The sequence below is a fragment of the Leptonychotes weddellii genome, chromosome 2, assembly GCF_054177405.1.
Source record: "Leptonychotes weddellii isolate Sample4059 chromosome 2, ASM5417740v2, whole genome shotgun sequence".
NCBI classification, from domain to species: domain Eukaryota; kingdom Metazoa; phylum Chordata; class Mammalia; order Carnivora; family Phocidae; genus Leptonychotes; species Leptonychotes weddellii.
Genome location: NC_138370.1, coordinates 58,859,497 through 58,877,305, shown reverse-complemented (window position 1 = coordinate 58,877,305; position 17,809 = coordinate 58,859,497). Strand labels below are relative to the sequence as shown.

At 34.2% G+C, this 17,809-nt stretch overlaps 1 long non-coding RNA gene across 1 annotated transcript in view; it reads right to left on the bottom strand.

The window, feature by feature from the left end:
- Positions 1 to 642: 642 nt before the first annotated feature.
- Positions 643 to 17,809, bottom strand: part of LOC145720309 (uncharacterized) — an 18,566-nt gene continuing 1,399 nt past the window's right edge. Inside the window, exons 2-3 of the long non-coding RNA XR_014143226.1 lie at positions 3,827 to 3,912; positions 643 to 693 (exon numbers count right to left, since the gene is read on the bottom strand). This is a non-coding gene — a long non-coding RNA (uncharacterized LOC145720309). The remainder of the gene's footprint in view (positions 694 to 3,826; positions 3,913 to 17,809) is intronic.

Sequence of the window (17,809 nt, the reverse complement as noted above, 5' to 3'; positions counted from 1 at the left end):
GATGATATAATTGAACAATTGGAAAATCCAAGATAAGTTATAAGTGAAAAAAATAACGTAACTACACAGCATGAAACCATAAGGTATTAAAGAAATGTAGTTGTATTTTTTGATAACAGTAGAGAAGGAAGATCTTTCTAATCATGACTCATAGTGCAGAGGTCATTAAAGTAAGATTGATAAAATTATCAGTGAGTTTTTTAAATGCCACCATAAGAAAAATGAACCCCAAAGACACCATAAGCAAAAAGAAAGACACATCTCATTCCTAAAAATAAAAAAACCTTGTTGCAGGCAATGTGTAATCCCCGAATATGTAAATACCTAGAAATCAAGAGGAAAAAAGTCAACAGTTCAATAGAAAAATAAGCAAAGACATGAACAATTCATTGAAAATTAAATAAAAATATCTCCTGAGAAATAAAAATTGTGCAGCCTCATTCATCATAAGTGAAATCTTCATTAAAATACAATGACATTTTTACCTATCATTTAGGTCAATATCCAAAATGTTTGACAAAACGCTCTGTTGAGGAGGTTATACGGAAAAAAAGCATTTTCATTCATTCTCGGTAGGAGTACAAAATACCACAACTCCTATGGAGGATAATTTGACAAAATTAATAAAATTAAAAATGCATTTACCCTTTTATCCAGCAATGTTTCTTATGGGAATTAATCCTGCAGGAACACCTGAAATGATTTACACAGAGGGTTATTTTCCTATAGTACTTTTGTGTTAGCAAAAGATTCAGTGACAACTAGCTATTTTCATCTAAAGAGGACTGATTAAATAAACTGGTAGAGTTACGTATGTGAAGATTAGGAAAAAGAAAAAAAAAGACCAAAGAAGGTTCTATACCCTGATACGGAAAATCTCTAGGACATACAGTTAAGTTAAAAAATTATATTCAAGGTACATAACAGTGTCATATCTTTTGTATAGGAAGGTAATAATATATCTTTATGTTTGCCTATACTTACATAGAGAAACACTGGAAGGTTACACAATAACATAATAAAACAGGGTTCCTTAAGGGAGTTCAGTTAATATAGGGTGATCAGGACAGGGGTGATGACTAAATGTCTGAATGCATATCTTTGTATATATCACTTGGATTTGAACTTTATAAATAGACTGTAAACTCAAAAAATATTTTTAATTCAATAGGTATACAATATCTTCCCAAAGTACAAAATATTATATAATAGAAAGGCTGCATAGCAGGTACTTAGTGAAATTTTGTTCAGAGAGTGAATGCGTAAGAATAACAATTGTCTCCAAGAAAAAAAAAAGGAAGGAAGGAAAGAGTGGAGGAATGTAAGGAGACAGAGACAAGGAAGGAGGGAGGGATAAATTCCACTTGACTTGTAAAGTGTTTGCATCTTCCACTTTTATTTGAAGTTAATTTTAAGTATAGCGTTTGATGTCCTATCAGTGAACATTTCATGTGAGTGCCAATAGAGAGTTTCTTTAAGTAATGCTATTTCGAACCTAAAAGCATATATCCTCTTATGAATACATATTGTGTGATTATTGAGATACCATTCAAATATATACATGCACCATGCATGCAAAGTATTAAGTGCTTCATTCAAAAGAAAATTTGAGGTGGGTAGCCCTATTACTTAACTTGGTGTTTTCAATCATAATGCAACTTGATTTAAATTTTTAAAATTAGCTTCTAAGGGTTGTATTTCCATTCAACTTGGCTGCATGTTTGAAATGTATTTTAGCCTCATTCCTCATACGATGCTTTTAAGGGGATATTAGAACTGTGCTCCATTTTTCAGATTGGCACTACGTATATGTTTATGTAGAAATAAGAATGCTTATATATTCATTACTACTACTAAAAAAATCCCACAATATAAAAAGTAAATTTCAAGCAGTATAATACAGTTTGAGTGAAAGATTCAAGCAGTAAAAAATTAGATGTTGTTGAGAAGATGGGGAATTCCACAGGTATATCATCCCAACTGTGATTTGTTGCCTTCAGTAAGTAGCTCCTGGCTGAACTTTAATCACACATAATCAATTAACTGCTAAATGTATCCAGCCATGTATGGGGAAGGCTGTAGCTGCAGAGGGGTTGGACATCTATTCTTCGGATAGCATACTTTGTCCAAAGAGTATAGCAATATGTATGGCACGAAGCTAACATTCAGACCACAAAACATGTGAGTGTATGAGGAGTGGAAGAGTCCTTGATATGTTGCCCAGCAGAATGTCAACAATGTATGGACAAGTTGACCCATGATTTCCATTCTTTCCCCCCTTTCCCACAGGGGTGCTTATAGTGATTGTCCTGAACCTGAGCAATCATTGTGTATTGAGCATATGCAAGGCAAATAGCTTTCTATATTCATCAATTTCTGGATCAAGGGGTGCCATACCTGGACTTCATGGAGCCACCCCCAGCACCATCCCATGAGGTGCAAGTCTTGCATATCACTAGAGACCTGGTCTTGCTGCTGTGACTAGATCTGGCTTTTGGATTGCTTCCCTTAGATAAGTGTTATATTTTTAATATTGATCTTTATTCATTTTATCCTGAATGAATAAATGAGGGGGAGGTATTCTGGATCAGAGGCAGTCTATCATTATTCACTTAAAAAGTAAATAATGACATTGTGATCCCTCATACCCTGATTCTTACCTCAGGGGTGACACGAGAAAAGCCAGATAAAATGTTCTACCGACACAAACTTCAAAGTCTGTATCTCCAAAGGAATGGAGAACAATGGATTTTCTTTGTTTATATCCAGTAGAAAGACAGCTGTCTGTCTCTCCAGGGGAAGGAGAAGAGGAAAAAGAAAAAGAAAACAAACAAAAAACCTTTTGCTCCTTTGAGAGGAGATGGCAAGAATCCTGAGAATGTAAATACATCTTTCCAAGGGCCAGATAAACATTGGATGTCTCCTGCTTTTGTGACCTAGAGATATTGCCAATCCCTGGACTTCAAAGATTTGGGAATGTAAATACCTAGGAAGAGAGCTCTCCATGTTGGGGTTAATGTAGAGCATGAAATCAGCCATAATACCTGGCTTGCTAAAATGTAACGCAGAGGCCGCTGGGGGCAAGGGAGGGTATCGGAGAAGGGCACGGGCCTTTGGAACGCGGGGGCCGTGAGACCATTCTGCCCTCGGAATGCTGCGGGAAGTTACCTTCCCCGAAGCTCTCTTAGCCTGAACAGTGGCCCTGTGATCTAAGAGATGTATGCATTGTCCCTTAGGCTATGTTTAGCAGAACACGCAGATTAGCATTTTATCTTTCCCGTAAATCCTCTCAATTTCAGTACGACCCCTTGTCACACATCACATGCTTGAGAAACAGTGCTAAGGATTTGTGATTATCCTAAAGGACCAATAAAAGCGGGAGCAAAGAAGAGCAAAGGGTCTTCGTCTCTGAGCGCTGACCCCCTTGTCTTCTCCTCGCTTTCACCACTAAGTTTGGAGTCATCTTTCATCCATCAGGACAGGATTGCTGGCCATTCCTGGCACTCCAGTCACTCTGGCATCTTGAAGCTTAACCTAGGGACGTAATCCAAATGGCCACAGACATAATTTTTATGATATGTGAAGAATAAAATGCTTCCAGGAAAAGTGAAAGCAAACATTTCCTAACTTTACGTTCTGTCAATCTCCCTCTTTCAGAAGGCTAGGCCTTCTTACAGGAACACTGAGAAATCCAGGGAGTTTTATTTGCCCACAAGAGGGAGAAAGTATATGTTTATGCAGCAAAGAGAATAATTAAGCTCAAAATTGGTGACTAATATTCTTGGCTGTCATAATCATTAGTATTGTTCACTAATATTTTTATTACCTTCTTGCTCTCCTCTTTCGGTCATGGGGTAAAATTGTACTTAACTGTCCCTTGAAGTTAGACGTAATCATGTGACTGCTATTGACCTATAATATGGGAGTGAAAGGAATATGTCATTTGCAGGTAGAAAGCTTGAAAAACCAGGGCACTATGATCTCTTCCCTAAATGATAGACATTAGGGACACCTAAATGACACCTGGCATTCCTGAGTGAGGATGATGTGGCCTGGAGCCCAAAGCTAATCCTTGAAATATATATAGAGTGAGCAGAAGACTAAACCTTTGATGTTTTAAGTTATTCAGATACTGTGGTTGCTCATTATACAGCATACATAGAACTATCCTTTCTGACATAAATACATGTAAAGTAATTGAAAAAATGTTATTTATCTAAAGTTCTAAAAGTTGATACACTTTGAGCTGTTTTCTCCTCTGGGATATGTCCCTCCCTTCCTGGAGCAACATGAAATGTTCAAGAAATTAATTTTCCAGAGATTGCATTTCAGGGGTCAGCACAACCCAAGAAGTCTGATCCATTTCTCATCAAAGTACATTAGATATTCAAGTTAAGATTTTAATTCTGTGAGAACCCTATGTCAACCAGTTTCTAGTCATATGTATATACTTGTACACAGTAGAATTTGAACTCTCTGCAAGAAAGTTGCTTAGTTTAAGGAAATCAGCCTTAGTTCATGGGCATGTGAAATTTGGCAACAAACGTTATCTTTAGCCTACTTAAATACAAATAGGAATTTATTTCAACATATCAGACAGTAAGTGTGAAGAGTCCACAGAATAGTTCCTAGACTTTTCAATATCCCACAAACATGGTCGTTTCAGAAGAATTGTCTGAAAATGTCCTTTAACAAATTTGTTTTCTAAATTTTCTTGAGTCAGGACTATTTGTTTCCTATAGTTAACCCTTCTTTATTGAGTTTCCATTAGTGAGTTTTATTTACTATTTTGATGTCCCATTGGTAATTAATCAAAAGAATCCTTTTAAATGTCTATCATATACCTACACTTCAAACGTTGAACAGCTGATATCCATGGACTGTTGTGGCAATTCAAGCAATGTTCTACATTCATAAATTGTGTTCATGACATTCTAACTGGAAGCCAGGAAATAATTTACTAATAAATTAACTTGTCATTTTGTAATCTCAGATTTTAAAACTGTTGTTTTTCATTTAAAGAGACAGTTGTACCTCAGAGAAAAACAGATAATTTCCTATTACATATCTGAAATACAGTGGGGAGAAACAGATAAATTACTGCCTTGAAAATTATTACTTATTAAAAGGTTTAAAATTAAACATAAACACAGAGTAAGCAATTACTTATGTAATTCAACACAAAGATACTTCACTAGAAATGCCCAATGATTTAATTTGAGCCAGTGGTATTTGGAAGGCCTCCACTTACAATACCACTATCTACCTTTGTTGTGCCGTTTTTGTTTTAAAAGAGAGAAACCAGATTCTCTTTCTGATGGATCAAGTAAGTAAGCAAGTTTTGTTACTTTCACCCCCATTCACGGAAAAAATAGTCTTAAGATTGTGTTTGATGTCAGCTCTGATTAAATTAAGCCTTTTTCAAATTCATTACTCTCCCAAAATTATTTACCTTCTGAATATATCTATAGAGCCTAAAAGAATGACTTTATTAAAAATTAATGACACAGAAAGAATAAATTTGTTTCTACCTAAAATGACTTTTAATAAAAATCCTAAAGTTTTCCAAAGATACTGATAGACCAATCAATGGTTTTTGTTCTGCTTTTGTTTTTATTAAAGTTGGCTTTTCTTATTAAGTCATAGATAAATCAAAATGAGGGGGAAAAAAAGACAAAAAAATTTTAAATAGACTTGGTCAAAGACGTATCTATTATCAGAGATGCAAACCTGGGGAAAAGTTTTACTTTTATTTTCAATATACTTTCACGAGTGTTTTAAACATTTGTTTTAATGTGTCAAGACTAATTTACTTTCACAGATATAACTAGAGGTAAGTTAAGATTTAAGGACACTAACCTTAAACTTTTTCAGTGTTACTTCCACGTTTATCTAAGCACTAAATAAGCCTAGATTAATGATGGACACTAAATGTCCCAGATTAATTGAATAAATAAGTGACTTTACTGAATTCTTTTGTGTCTAGATAAATTCTATCCCTTCAATCAGTGTTTGAAGACATTTTTATTCAGATCTAATTAGACCAGCTCTCGGGTAGCATTTAGGCCAATCTGTTGATGAACAAGGTGCTATGAGTTGATAGTTTAGAAATAATAATGTATCAAATCACATAAATATGTTTTTGTATACAAAAGCAATTCAATGTCGGAGTAACAAAGACAACCTCATCTTTAATTTTAAAATAATCTAGCCCAGATCAAAAATGTGAGAGAGAGAATTTGGTGTTTGCTGTCTAAAGATCATGGATCTTTTATTCCGAGGACAACTAGAGAAGGAAAACCGAGTGATTCCAGCACTTTGCTGTTTCAGAAAAGAAGGCAAAACCCCAGTTTCAGCATGAGGCTGAGAACGGCAGAGGAAATGGATGCCATGCTAGAAAGCTCTGTTATACAGTAGTCAAAATCTAAAAATAAAAAAAAAAAGCTTTTAAATTCTAAAGAATTAGAATGTCTTCAGCCAGATATGCAATTTACATTTTCAGAGATTAAACAAACAAACAAAAATATAATACTTTAATTGCTAAGTAGGTGTTTGGACCAAATGATCTATTAAGTTACTTCTTTATATTAGATCTTTGATTTTATAATACATAAGGAAGCAAAGGAGTTTGGATTTTTCTCTCCCTTTAATATCTAATTTGTCTTTTTTTTTTTTTTTTTTAATCTCAGAAGAGTAAGTAAGAACAGACCTTGAGTTGAGTCCCAACTTTCTCAGCCCTGGCTCCCACACAGTCTCTTGGGAAAGAGCTCCCTCCCTCATTGTGAGTGTTCAGAGAATCAACTCCTCCAAGGGCCTTGGGATTCAAGTGGAAGTTTTACACTGATACTCTGAGGTTTTGGCTCTGAGAAAGGAAGCAGGAATTTTAAGAGTTTTGACATATTATGTATTATTTTGACCCTGCTCTCCCATAAGTTAAAAAAAAAAAAAAACTTTTCAGATGAAGTTTTTCCCAAATGCCCTGACACCAAAGGCAGCCCAGAGACCTCACAGGGGACTTTAAAAGAATACCCATCCCTCTGCCCCATCCTTGACATGGTCTCAGGATACTTGTAGTAAAGAGAATTGGGAGGGGGAGAACTTTAAAGTAACCCAACACTTTTGTATTCCAGGCAGCTGAGACTTGGAATGAGACCTCATTTCCTCACAACACTGCAAAACTGTACCTCTCAAACTTCTAAGGGATTTGAGATATTTTATTTTTGTTGGCATCATATAGCACAGAATAGAAGGTCTATAATAAGAAAATAGAGTAATTCTGTCCTCTCTTCACCTCTTTTCCTCACTACTTCTCAAACCAATAACAAATATTTTGTTGATATTTCAGAAAAGGAATGTGACAAGGACTGTTTCATTTTAAAACAGTAACTTTTGAAGCTATTTCCTCTGACTTAAGCATCATGATGCCATATTGCATTCCTTCCAAAGAAAAGGCTAATATTATTTGTTTGTTTTGTTAATCTACTAAGTTACATCTCTGAAAAAAAAATATTGAAATAGTGGATGTGAAAATGTCTGAAATACTGTCTGGCACTTAGAAGCCAGTTAATAAATGTGCACTTTATGAAATAACTGACATTATTGCATTTATTTGTAAAGCCAAATATTCTTATTTAATAGATTTTATATACTTTTAAATTCAATTATCCACATGGCTGGGAGAACTAGCTGTCAAGGGTCAAAGCTTTACAATGTCATACGAATTTTAGATCAACAAAAGAATAAGAAAATATGACATATTTGGCAGCTAATCTATATGGTAAAAGTACATATAACTTATATGGTAACTCTTTCTAAGAGTTGTCTTCAAATCCTATTGCAAATTAAACCATTTTAAAATAAGTTCTTGACTATTACATAAGTTGGCATCTTAGGTATAATCACAATAAGTTAAATGTAGCTATTTCTAATAATTTGTTCAGGAACAAAATGGATATGTAAAGTCCTCATTAGGATGCAAGATTGTTATAAACATGAATGTCTAAGTCATTCAATCATATAATGATGAAATCTAACCCCTGAGGATGATGTGACATGAAGTATGAATTAAAGCATAATTCAATGAGTGATGAAAATATAGCTTACCTTGAGTTATATTTCATTAATAGTTGACTGGTTATTGACATTAACAATTTCACCCAAGATAAATAACTACACAGATGGGGAACAAAGAACACACAGTAAAATACTCGGTGCGCTATATTTCTATTTCTTAAGATAGCCCTGGTGACAAAGTCTCCACGTGTTACATCAGAGCCCATTGGATATCAGAGAGGACTCTATGTGTTGATTGGTTTTAGGACACTAAGCAGTTACCTCTGTGATGTGATTCAAGGATACCAGACAGGCCAGGATGCCCTTCCTAACCCTCTGTATGTGCTCACTGACTCCTGACATTCCAGAATGCTTTATCCCTCAGATCAGAGGTTGTAAGCAGGAGTGTTCTTCAGTGTTTTAAAATACTCTATTTAAAAATACAGATGTCCTGCCAGACTTGCTGAATCAGAATATTTGGGGATTGGATAAAGTATGTGTGAAACTTTGATGTCTCATGAGAACAAGCCCTCTCCGCATCCTATCCACACTCCTAGTGGAGCCCTCACCTAAAGCTATTTGCAAACATTTGTATTTTAGTATGAATTTTCTGAATGCAGGTTTTGAAGAGGTAAAGAAAAGAAGAGTCCATCAGTGTAACTGTGGAAAGGCCAAGGTAAAAAATTTCAGAAAAAGATGAACTTAAGCTCATGTTACATCTAGCAGAAATTTATGAGAGAATAAAATTTTACAGGACTTAACAAGACTTTGCTTATTTTTTTACAAAAAAAAATCTATAAAACAGCAAATTTCTGTAATAGTTTGAAAAGCTTTCAAAAATTTACAAACAAGAGGAAAATTAAGTAGAAAAAATATAAAAAGACCCCCTACTACAAGTGGACAACAATTAATAGAGATAAATAATATTTTACAGTGCTTATGAACATTTACAAAGCATCTTTCACATACTTCGTATCATTTAAGTATTAAAACCACCTTATTGTTTTGTAGAAGTAAGTGCAAGTAGATAGTGATTAACACTATTTTACAGATGAAGAAACTCAACTTTCTCAAAGGAAAAACATTCTTCTTGTGTCCCTCATCAAACCCTAGAGAATCCTCTTGCTGTGTCTTAGCTAGTTTCCAAACTTTTCTTCGTGGCATGGTGAACATTTGGATGCTCTTCTAAAATTCTTCAGGATTGCAGGAGACTGTGAATGTATGGCAGGCCCTCTCTGTCTACTGCTTCTATGTCATTATGTTATAGGAAATATCTGTTTGACTAACATGACCTAGTATTCCAAATAAAGCGTGAGATACTAGTGGCCTCCAATCTTGGATTTCCAAATTTATCTTGGGAGTTCCACAATCTGCAATCTATATCTGACAGAGGTAAGATCAAGGTCAACATCTAATGTTGTTCTGCTCTAGCTTCTGTCTCTCCCTCTTTTATTAGTCTAGCAAAATAACTATTGACTGTGTTGATCTTTGCAAAGAACTAACTTTTAATCTCATTGATTTTTCCCTAATGGTTTTCTCTTTTCTCTTTCATTGATTTCCACTCTGATTTTATTATTTTCATCTTCCTCTTATTGGCACTGGATTTGGTGTTCTGTTTTCCTAGCTTCTTAAGGTGGAAGATGAGATTATTGATTTTAAATCTTTCTTCCTTTCTACGATAAGTGCTTAAAGTTACAATTTTTCCTCTAACCACAGACTTCTTTCTGTTGTTTATTTCTAATTTAATTCTGTTGTGGTTGGAGACTATACTTGATATGATTTCAATCCATTCGAAATTATTGAAACTTGTTTTATGTCCTAGCATGGGGTCTATCTTGGACAACGGGTCTTGTGCACTGAAGAGTAGGTGCATTCTGCTGTTCTCAGGCAAAAAGTTCTCAATATGTCAAGTCAAGTTGGCAATAGGGTTATTCAAGTCTTCTGTAATCTTACTGCTTTTTTTTTTTCTAGTTGCCTTGTCAATTACTGTGAGAGGAGTATTGAAATCTCTATTGAGTTGTCTATTTCTGTTATAATTATGTAAGACTTTGCTTAATTTGTTTAGGGACTCTGTTTAAGTACATTTATTTAAATTCAGTTGCTAAATCTTTTTAGTGTTTTGGCCACTTAAATAATTAGAAAAGTCTGTTTCTGTCTCTAGTAATATTTTTTGTCTTAAACTCTACTTTGATATTAATATAACTACTTCTAGTTATTTAGAGTTACTGTTTGAATGGCATATCGTTTTTTCCATCTTCTACTTCAACTATTTATTTCTTTGGATATAAAGTATTTCTCTTGCAGAAAGCATAGGGATGAATCTTACTTTTTTATTCAATTTGGCAAACACTGCCTTTGATTACAATTTAGTCTATTTATATTACCATAATTATTGTTAGGGCTTAATTTACATTTTGCTGTTTTTTTTCCTGTATCTCATATCTTTCTCATTCCTTTTTCATTGCCTTCCTTTGGAATAACATTTTTAGTTTACCGTATAACTTTCTCTGTTGATTTTTAATTTTATATATAATATACATACACACACATGCATACACACATATATAATATTTAATTCTTCATTTATTTTATTTTTCTTCATCAATACTTGGCATATTTCATTCCACACTACCTTTTGGTCTCCATTGTTTCCATAAGAAATCAGTTATTAATCATATTGTTGCAAATCATTTTTGTTTTGCTGCTTTCAAGATTTTCTTTTATGCCTTTGGCTTTCACAGTATGACAATGTGCATAGGTATTGTTCTTTTTGTGTTTATCTTTCTTGAATTTCTGGGATCTGGGCATCATATTTTTCATCAAATTTGGCAAGTTTTTAGCATTATTTCTTCAATTTTTTTTTTCTGTTCCTTTCTCTATCTCCTAGTAGGAGATAGGAGATAGTTAGAATTCAAGGGGATTCTCACATTCATGGTGATTCTTTCTTCTGCCATTTTAAATCTGTTGTTGGCCCCCTCATTCTAGTTATAATTTTCAACTTTAGAATTTATTTCCTTTTATATAGTTTACATTTCTTTACTAATATTCCTTATTTACTAACTCATTGTCATCTTAATTTACTTTTATTCTTTGAGTAGCACTTCCTTAACTTCTGTGAATTATTTATAATGGGTGCATTTAAATCTGCTAAATCGAGCAGATGAACCCATACAGAGTCAGTTTTTATTGACAGCTTCTGCTTCCGTAACTGAGTATAAGTCACACTTTATTATTTCTTTGTATTTCTTTTTTTTTTTTTTCTTTTTGAAAGTGATCATTTTAGATTATCTATTTTAGCAACTCTGGGTTATTTTTTTATTTTTCTGGGCTTATTGGACTTTTAAAAAGTTCTTGTCTGTATTTAAACTGCAGAATCTATCTGCTCCAGAGTCACTGATGTCTCTGTTCAGGTTTTTCGTTCTTATGTTGATTTTTTAGCCTTGCTTTCTAGGTATTGCCCTCTGTATTTGCCTATGGGGTTAGATAATGCTTGAGACAGAGGTTTTGCTCAAATACCTTGACCGTGTAGTTTCCACACTCTGCCAATTTATCTGTATTGGTTTGAGAAATGCAATTGATTTTGCAGCCTGTTTTCATGTCTTCCTAGGCTTTCTTCTCCTTCTCCTTCTTCTTCTCCCCCCCCCCCACTCTGGACCCTTAGATCTCTCTTGCACATGCATAAGTCCCCAGTCAGCCTGTGGGCACATGGAAAGCTTATCTCAGCACTTCCATGGCTCCCTCATCTCCCCATGAAAATCTGGCTGCAAGATTTTCCTGCCCATTCCCAATTGATTCTATCACCACTGCTAATCAGCAAACCAGGAGTTTTGCCTCCTACCCTGAATTGGGTCAGTCTATTTCCTTTGGCAGCAAAGCCACAGGTTTTTGCACCCAGCCACAACTTGTGAATCTAGTGCCTGTCATCCAAGCAGGAACTGGGGATGTGAGCAGTCCCAGGGAAATGGCCAGAAACTCCTGCCATCCTTACCCAAAGCTCTCACAGGTTTTTAGGAATTAATACTTCTCAAGTTGTTATCTGCTTTGGGTCAATTTTCTGTGTCCTTACATGATTGTTTTTGACCATTTTATCCAGTTTTATATACTTTTTTATGGACATGAATTGCCAAGCTATTCACACAACTATTATTTCATTGATATGTCAACCTGCAAAAGACAAAAATCATAGAGACAAGAAAATAGGTCAGTTTCCAGGCACTTGGGGTGGAGAGAAGTTCTAACTACAAAGGAGGCATAAGAACTTACTAAGGTGATGGAAATGTTTTATATCTTCATCTTGGTTTTGGTTTCATGATTACATGTATTTATCAAAACTCATGAAATTGTGCACTAAAAAAGGGTATATTGTACTTTTAGTAACTGATAAGAAATCTGGCTTTACAAAAACAATAATATAGTTACCTAACCTCTGTTTCTTATCCCATCATTGCCAAATAAGTATGATAATTACATTAGTTTCCCATTGTTGCTGGAACAAATTACCATGAGCTTAGTGGTGTATCACAACACAAATGTATTATTATACAGTTCTGGAGTTCAGAAGTCCAAAATGAATCTCACTGGGCTAAAATTAAGCTGTCAGGAAGGCTGTGTCCTTCCTGAGGCTCGAGAGGAAAATATGTTTACTTGATTTTAACAGCTTCTAGCTGCTGCCTGCCTTCCTTGGCTTACTTCTTCCTTCCTTACCTCTTCCTCTGTCCTCAAAGTGTGGAGCAGAGCTTCTTTAAATCTCTCTCTGACTCTGAACTTCTGTCTCCCTCTTCCACATTTAAAGAATGCTTATGATTACGTTGAGCCCTGCTAGATATTCCAGGATGATCTCCATTTTTTAAGAGCTGATTAATATCCTTAATTCCATCTGAAACTGTTCCCCTTGCCATGTAATATAATATGTAATACAACATATTCACAGGTTCTGGGGATTAGGAACTGAACAACTTTGAGATGCTTACCACAATAGTAGTACCTACTTCATGGGATTGTTGTGAGGATTAAGTGAGTTATAAATACGAAAACACCTAAAACAATACCAGGAAAGAATAAATACTCAGTACATTAGCTCTATCATTATAAATTATTATTACTATGTAACCTCATATTGGGGTCGGGCATGGACAAAAAGGAGAGTGTGGGAAAAGGTGGGAAAGCATAGATCAACACAATCCTGCCACACTCTTAATGGAACTGAATGTGGAAATGCCAATATAATAACTTTCACTCAAAGAGTTATTATTTATCCCTGTATCCCTCTGGCTTTCTGTCCTAATGTCAAACCTATACATAACCAAATAGTTAAACAAGCTATGCAGCTAATTGTGTGAGGGAGAAAAAATTTAAAATCCCATTTAATTCCCAGATCCTCAGTCCATCACCAAAGTGAATAAAGTGACTGAATCATGAAAAATGGGCTTACTCTCAGAATTCCCATAAAACTCAATTTAACTACTTTTTATGAATCCATCCATAGACATACACAGCCTCTGGGCACTGTGAAGTTCTTTGTTATACCACAGAAGATTACGCCATTCTCAAGCTTGTGATTACATGTAAACTGGAACAGGAGCAAGCCAGCTGTATTTTTCAAATTACTAAGAGGTTAGTTAGAATAGAAGTCATTATTCTCAGTCTAGGATATGCAAACCAGCTAAGCAGAAGAGAACATTAATGATTCAGACTTAGAACCTTCATTTATTCATTTTTTATTATTGTTAATCCATGCAATAAAAATGCTTCATTTTTTCAGATGGGAAAAAAATGTATTTCCCACATATGTACTCAGTACCCTATCATGTTATATAGATATATTTTTATTTAGTAATTAAACAGAGCTACTCCAAAGTAACTAAAGTACTTTAAGGTTAATTCAGCCAAGTAAAATCAAATATTAAGTGTGTTTGGCATAAGGAAGTAACTTCTGAAAGAAATACAAGTTCACACTGGAGTAGCAAACTTTGAACAAACACACGTAACAGAACTGAAGCATTGTCAGAGGAAAATCCATAGTTTCAAATATCCCATTAATATATAAAATAATAAAATTAATAAAAGTAAAATGAATGAATAAAAAATTTATCTTCAGAGGTTATAAAAAAACAAACCTATGAAAAGTAAATAGAAGGAATGAAATATAAACAGACTTTAAGGGGCACCTGGGTTGGCTCAGTCAGATAAGTGACTGACTCTTTGTTTCAGCTCAGATCATGATTTCATGGGTGGTGGGACTGACACCACATCAGGCTCCATGCTCAGAAGGGAGTCTGCTTGAAGATTCTCTCACTCTGTCCCTCCCCCAATTTGCATGCATGCTCTCTCTCTCTCTAAAATAAATAGGAAAATCTTTTAAAAAAATAAAAAAACAGACTTTAATAGATTAAAAATCATTAAATTAACAGAATAAAAAATAAATCTAAGAATTATCTTCTTTAAAATACAAAAAAAATAGGTAAACCATTAATAATCTCATCAAGGACAAAAGAGTAAAAGCACAAATACAAAATATTGAAATGTTTTTGTGGAAAGAACCATGAATAGAAAAAACACAAAAAGAATTATGAGAGAATGTTTTGCTCATTTTTCTGTTCAATGACAATAAGAACTTGTATGAAATAAATTATTTTCTGGGAACACATAAATTAGAATTAAATCCCAAAATAGTATACAATACTACCAGACCAATTACTCTAGAGGATGTCACTATAAAGCTATTCTTTCCAAAGATTAAAGGTTCGAACAGTTTCACAGGGATTTCTACTAAACTTGTAAGGAAAAAATGACTACAGTGAAATTCATAATGTTCAAAAATACAGAGAAAAGAATAGGAAGAACTCAAATACTCTTTAGAAAATGATTATAGTATGGATCCAGAACCCAAAAACAATAGCAGAAAAGAAAAGCAAAGTAGAAATCATTCTTACTTAATGATTATGAATGAAAAACAAATAGCGAACAGAATCCAAGAGCACAGTAAAATAATAATACAGCATAAGAAGTATTAATTCTAAAAATGCAAGGATGGTTAAAAGTTAGTATATCTATTTATATAAATTTGCATATTAATGAAGGAACCAGTGAAGAAAAATCATACAGTAATTTTCATACATAATGAAAAGTCATATAAAGAAGCTAACATAATTAGTATCCACAGTAACATAAGGCATTTCAGTTAGTTAAATCATGCTAAATTGGGAAACATCAAGAGCATTTTAATTAAAATCAAGAATAAAACAAATATGTTCTTTACTACCATTATAATTAATATTGCTCTGAATATATTCATGCTATTAGATCAGATAAAGAAATATAAAAATTGCAAATAAGGGATGTCATATCATCATTAAATTTAGATTACATCTTTTTTGTCTGGGAAAAAAATAAAAAATTCAGCTGAAAAAAAATTACAAGCAGTAAGAAAATTTATTGAAGTTGAGGGGTGCCTGGGTGGCTCAGTCGGTTAAGCGGCTGCCTTCGGCTCAGGTCATGATCCCAGGATGGGATCGAGTTCCGCATCAGGGTCCCTGCTCAGCGAAGAGCCTGCTTCTCCCTCTCTCTCTGCCTGTCTCTCTGCCTATTTGTGCTCTCTCTCTATCTCTCTGTCAAATAAATTAAAAAAAAAAAGAAAATTTATTGAAGTTGAGTGAAAAATTAAATATACAGAAACTAATGATCTTCACATCAACAAATAACTGCCAGTTGTAAGACATAATCCATTTAAAGTAACACAAAAATAAATAAAATATAAAGAAATAAGTTGGGGCGCCTGGGTGGCTCAGTTGGTTAAGCGACTGCCTTCGGCTCAGGTCATGATCCTGGAGTCCCTGGATCGAGTCCCGCATCGGGCTCCCTGCTCGGCAGGGAGTCTGCTTCTCCCTCTGACCCTCCCCCCTCTCATGTGCTTGCTCTCTCTCATTCTCTCTCTCTCTCTCAAATAAATAAATAAATAAATAAATCTTTAAAAAAAAAAAGAAAGAAGTTGAAACATGCACAATGTACATAAAAAACATTTTAAATCCTACTGGAGGATGCAAAAAGAGGTTTGAACAACTGTATGGCACAACTTATTATTAAACAGGAAGACTTCACATCATAAGATGTTAATTCTCTTCAATTAACTTACAATTTTTTTAATTACAATAACACAATATTGATTTATTTTTGGAATTAAACACACTGACTTTAAATTTCATAGTAGAAATTAATAAGAATATAACAACAAAGGCATAATCCATGAAAAAATATTTGATAAGCTGAACTTCATTACATTTAAAAACCTCTGCACTGTGAATGAAATGTCAAAAGAATGAGAAGACAAGCCACAAAATGGGAGAAAATATTTGCAAAAGATACATCTGATAAAGGACTGTTATTCAAAATATACAAAGAACTCAAAAATAAGAAAACAAACAACCCTATTAAAAATTGAGCAAAGGCCTTAACAGACTCCTCACCAAAAAAAAGATACGCTGATAACAAATAAGTATATGAAAAGATGTTCCATATCCTATGGAAATGCAAATTAAAACAAAAATGAGATACTACTACACACCTGTTAGAACACCCAATATCTAAAATAGTAACAGCACCAAATGCTGGCAAGGATGTGGAACAACAGGAATTCTCGTTTACTGCTGTTAGGAATGCAAAATAATACATACTGCCAGTTTGGAAGATACTTTGGCAGTTTGTGTGTGTGTGTGTGTGTGTGTGTGTGTGTGTGTGTGTGTGTGGTGTGTTTTAGGAAACTAAACATAAGTATTACTATAAGATCTAACAACCATGCTTCTTTACCAAAAGGAGTTGAAAACTTAAATCCACAAGCACATATACGTGGATATTTATAGCAGCTTTATTCATCATGGCCAAAACATGGAAGCAACCAAGATATCTTTCAGTTGGTGAATGAATAATTAAACTGTGGTATATCAGACAATGGAATATTATTCAGTGCTAAAAAGAAATTATTTATCAAACCATGAAAGGACATGGAAGAAATGTAAATACATATTACTAGTGAAAAAAGCCAATCTGAAAAGGCAACGTACTGTATGGTTTCAATTATATTGTTCTAGAAAAGGCAAAACTATAGAGATAGTAAAAAGATGAGTAGTTGCCAGGGGTTGGGGTGAGAGGAATAGATGAATAAGTGGAGCACTGAGATTTTTTAGGAGAGTGAAAATTGTATGATGTCATAATGATGAATACATTTTATATACATTTGTTCAAATCCATGTATAAGAACAAGAGTGAACAGTAATGTAAACTATGAACTCTGGGTGATAATGATGTATCAATGTAGGTTCAAAAATTATAACAAATGCACCACTCTGGCAGGGGATACAGGTAATGAGGAAGGCTACGCATGCTGGGGGTGGGGGGGGCGGTAAAGAGAATATGGCAAATCTCTGTGTCTTCCCCCCTCATTTTACTTAATAAATCTAAAACCATTCTAAAAAATAGGAAATAAAATCAATGCACAGAAATCAGTGGCATTCCTATACACCAACAACAAGACAGAAGAAAGAGCAATTAAGGAGTCGATCCCATTTACAATTGCACCCAAAACCATAAGATACCTAGGAATAAATCTAACCAAAGAGGCAAAGAATCTGTACTCAGAAAACTATAAAATACTCATGAAATAAATTGAAGAAGACACAAAGAAATGGAAAAACGTTCCATGCTCATGGATTGGAAGAACAAATATTGTGAAGATGTCAATGCTACCTAGAGCAATCTACACATT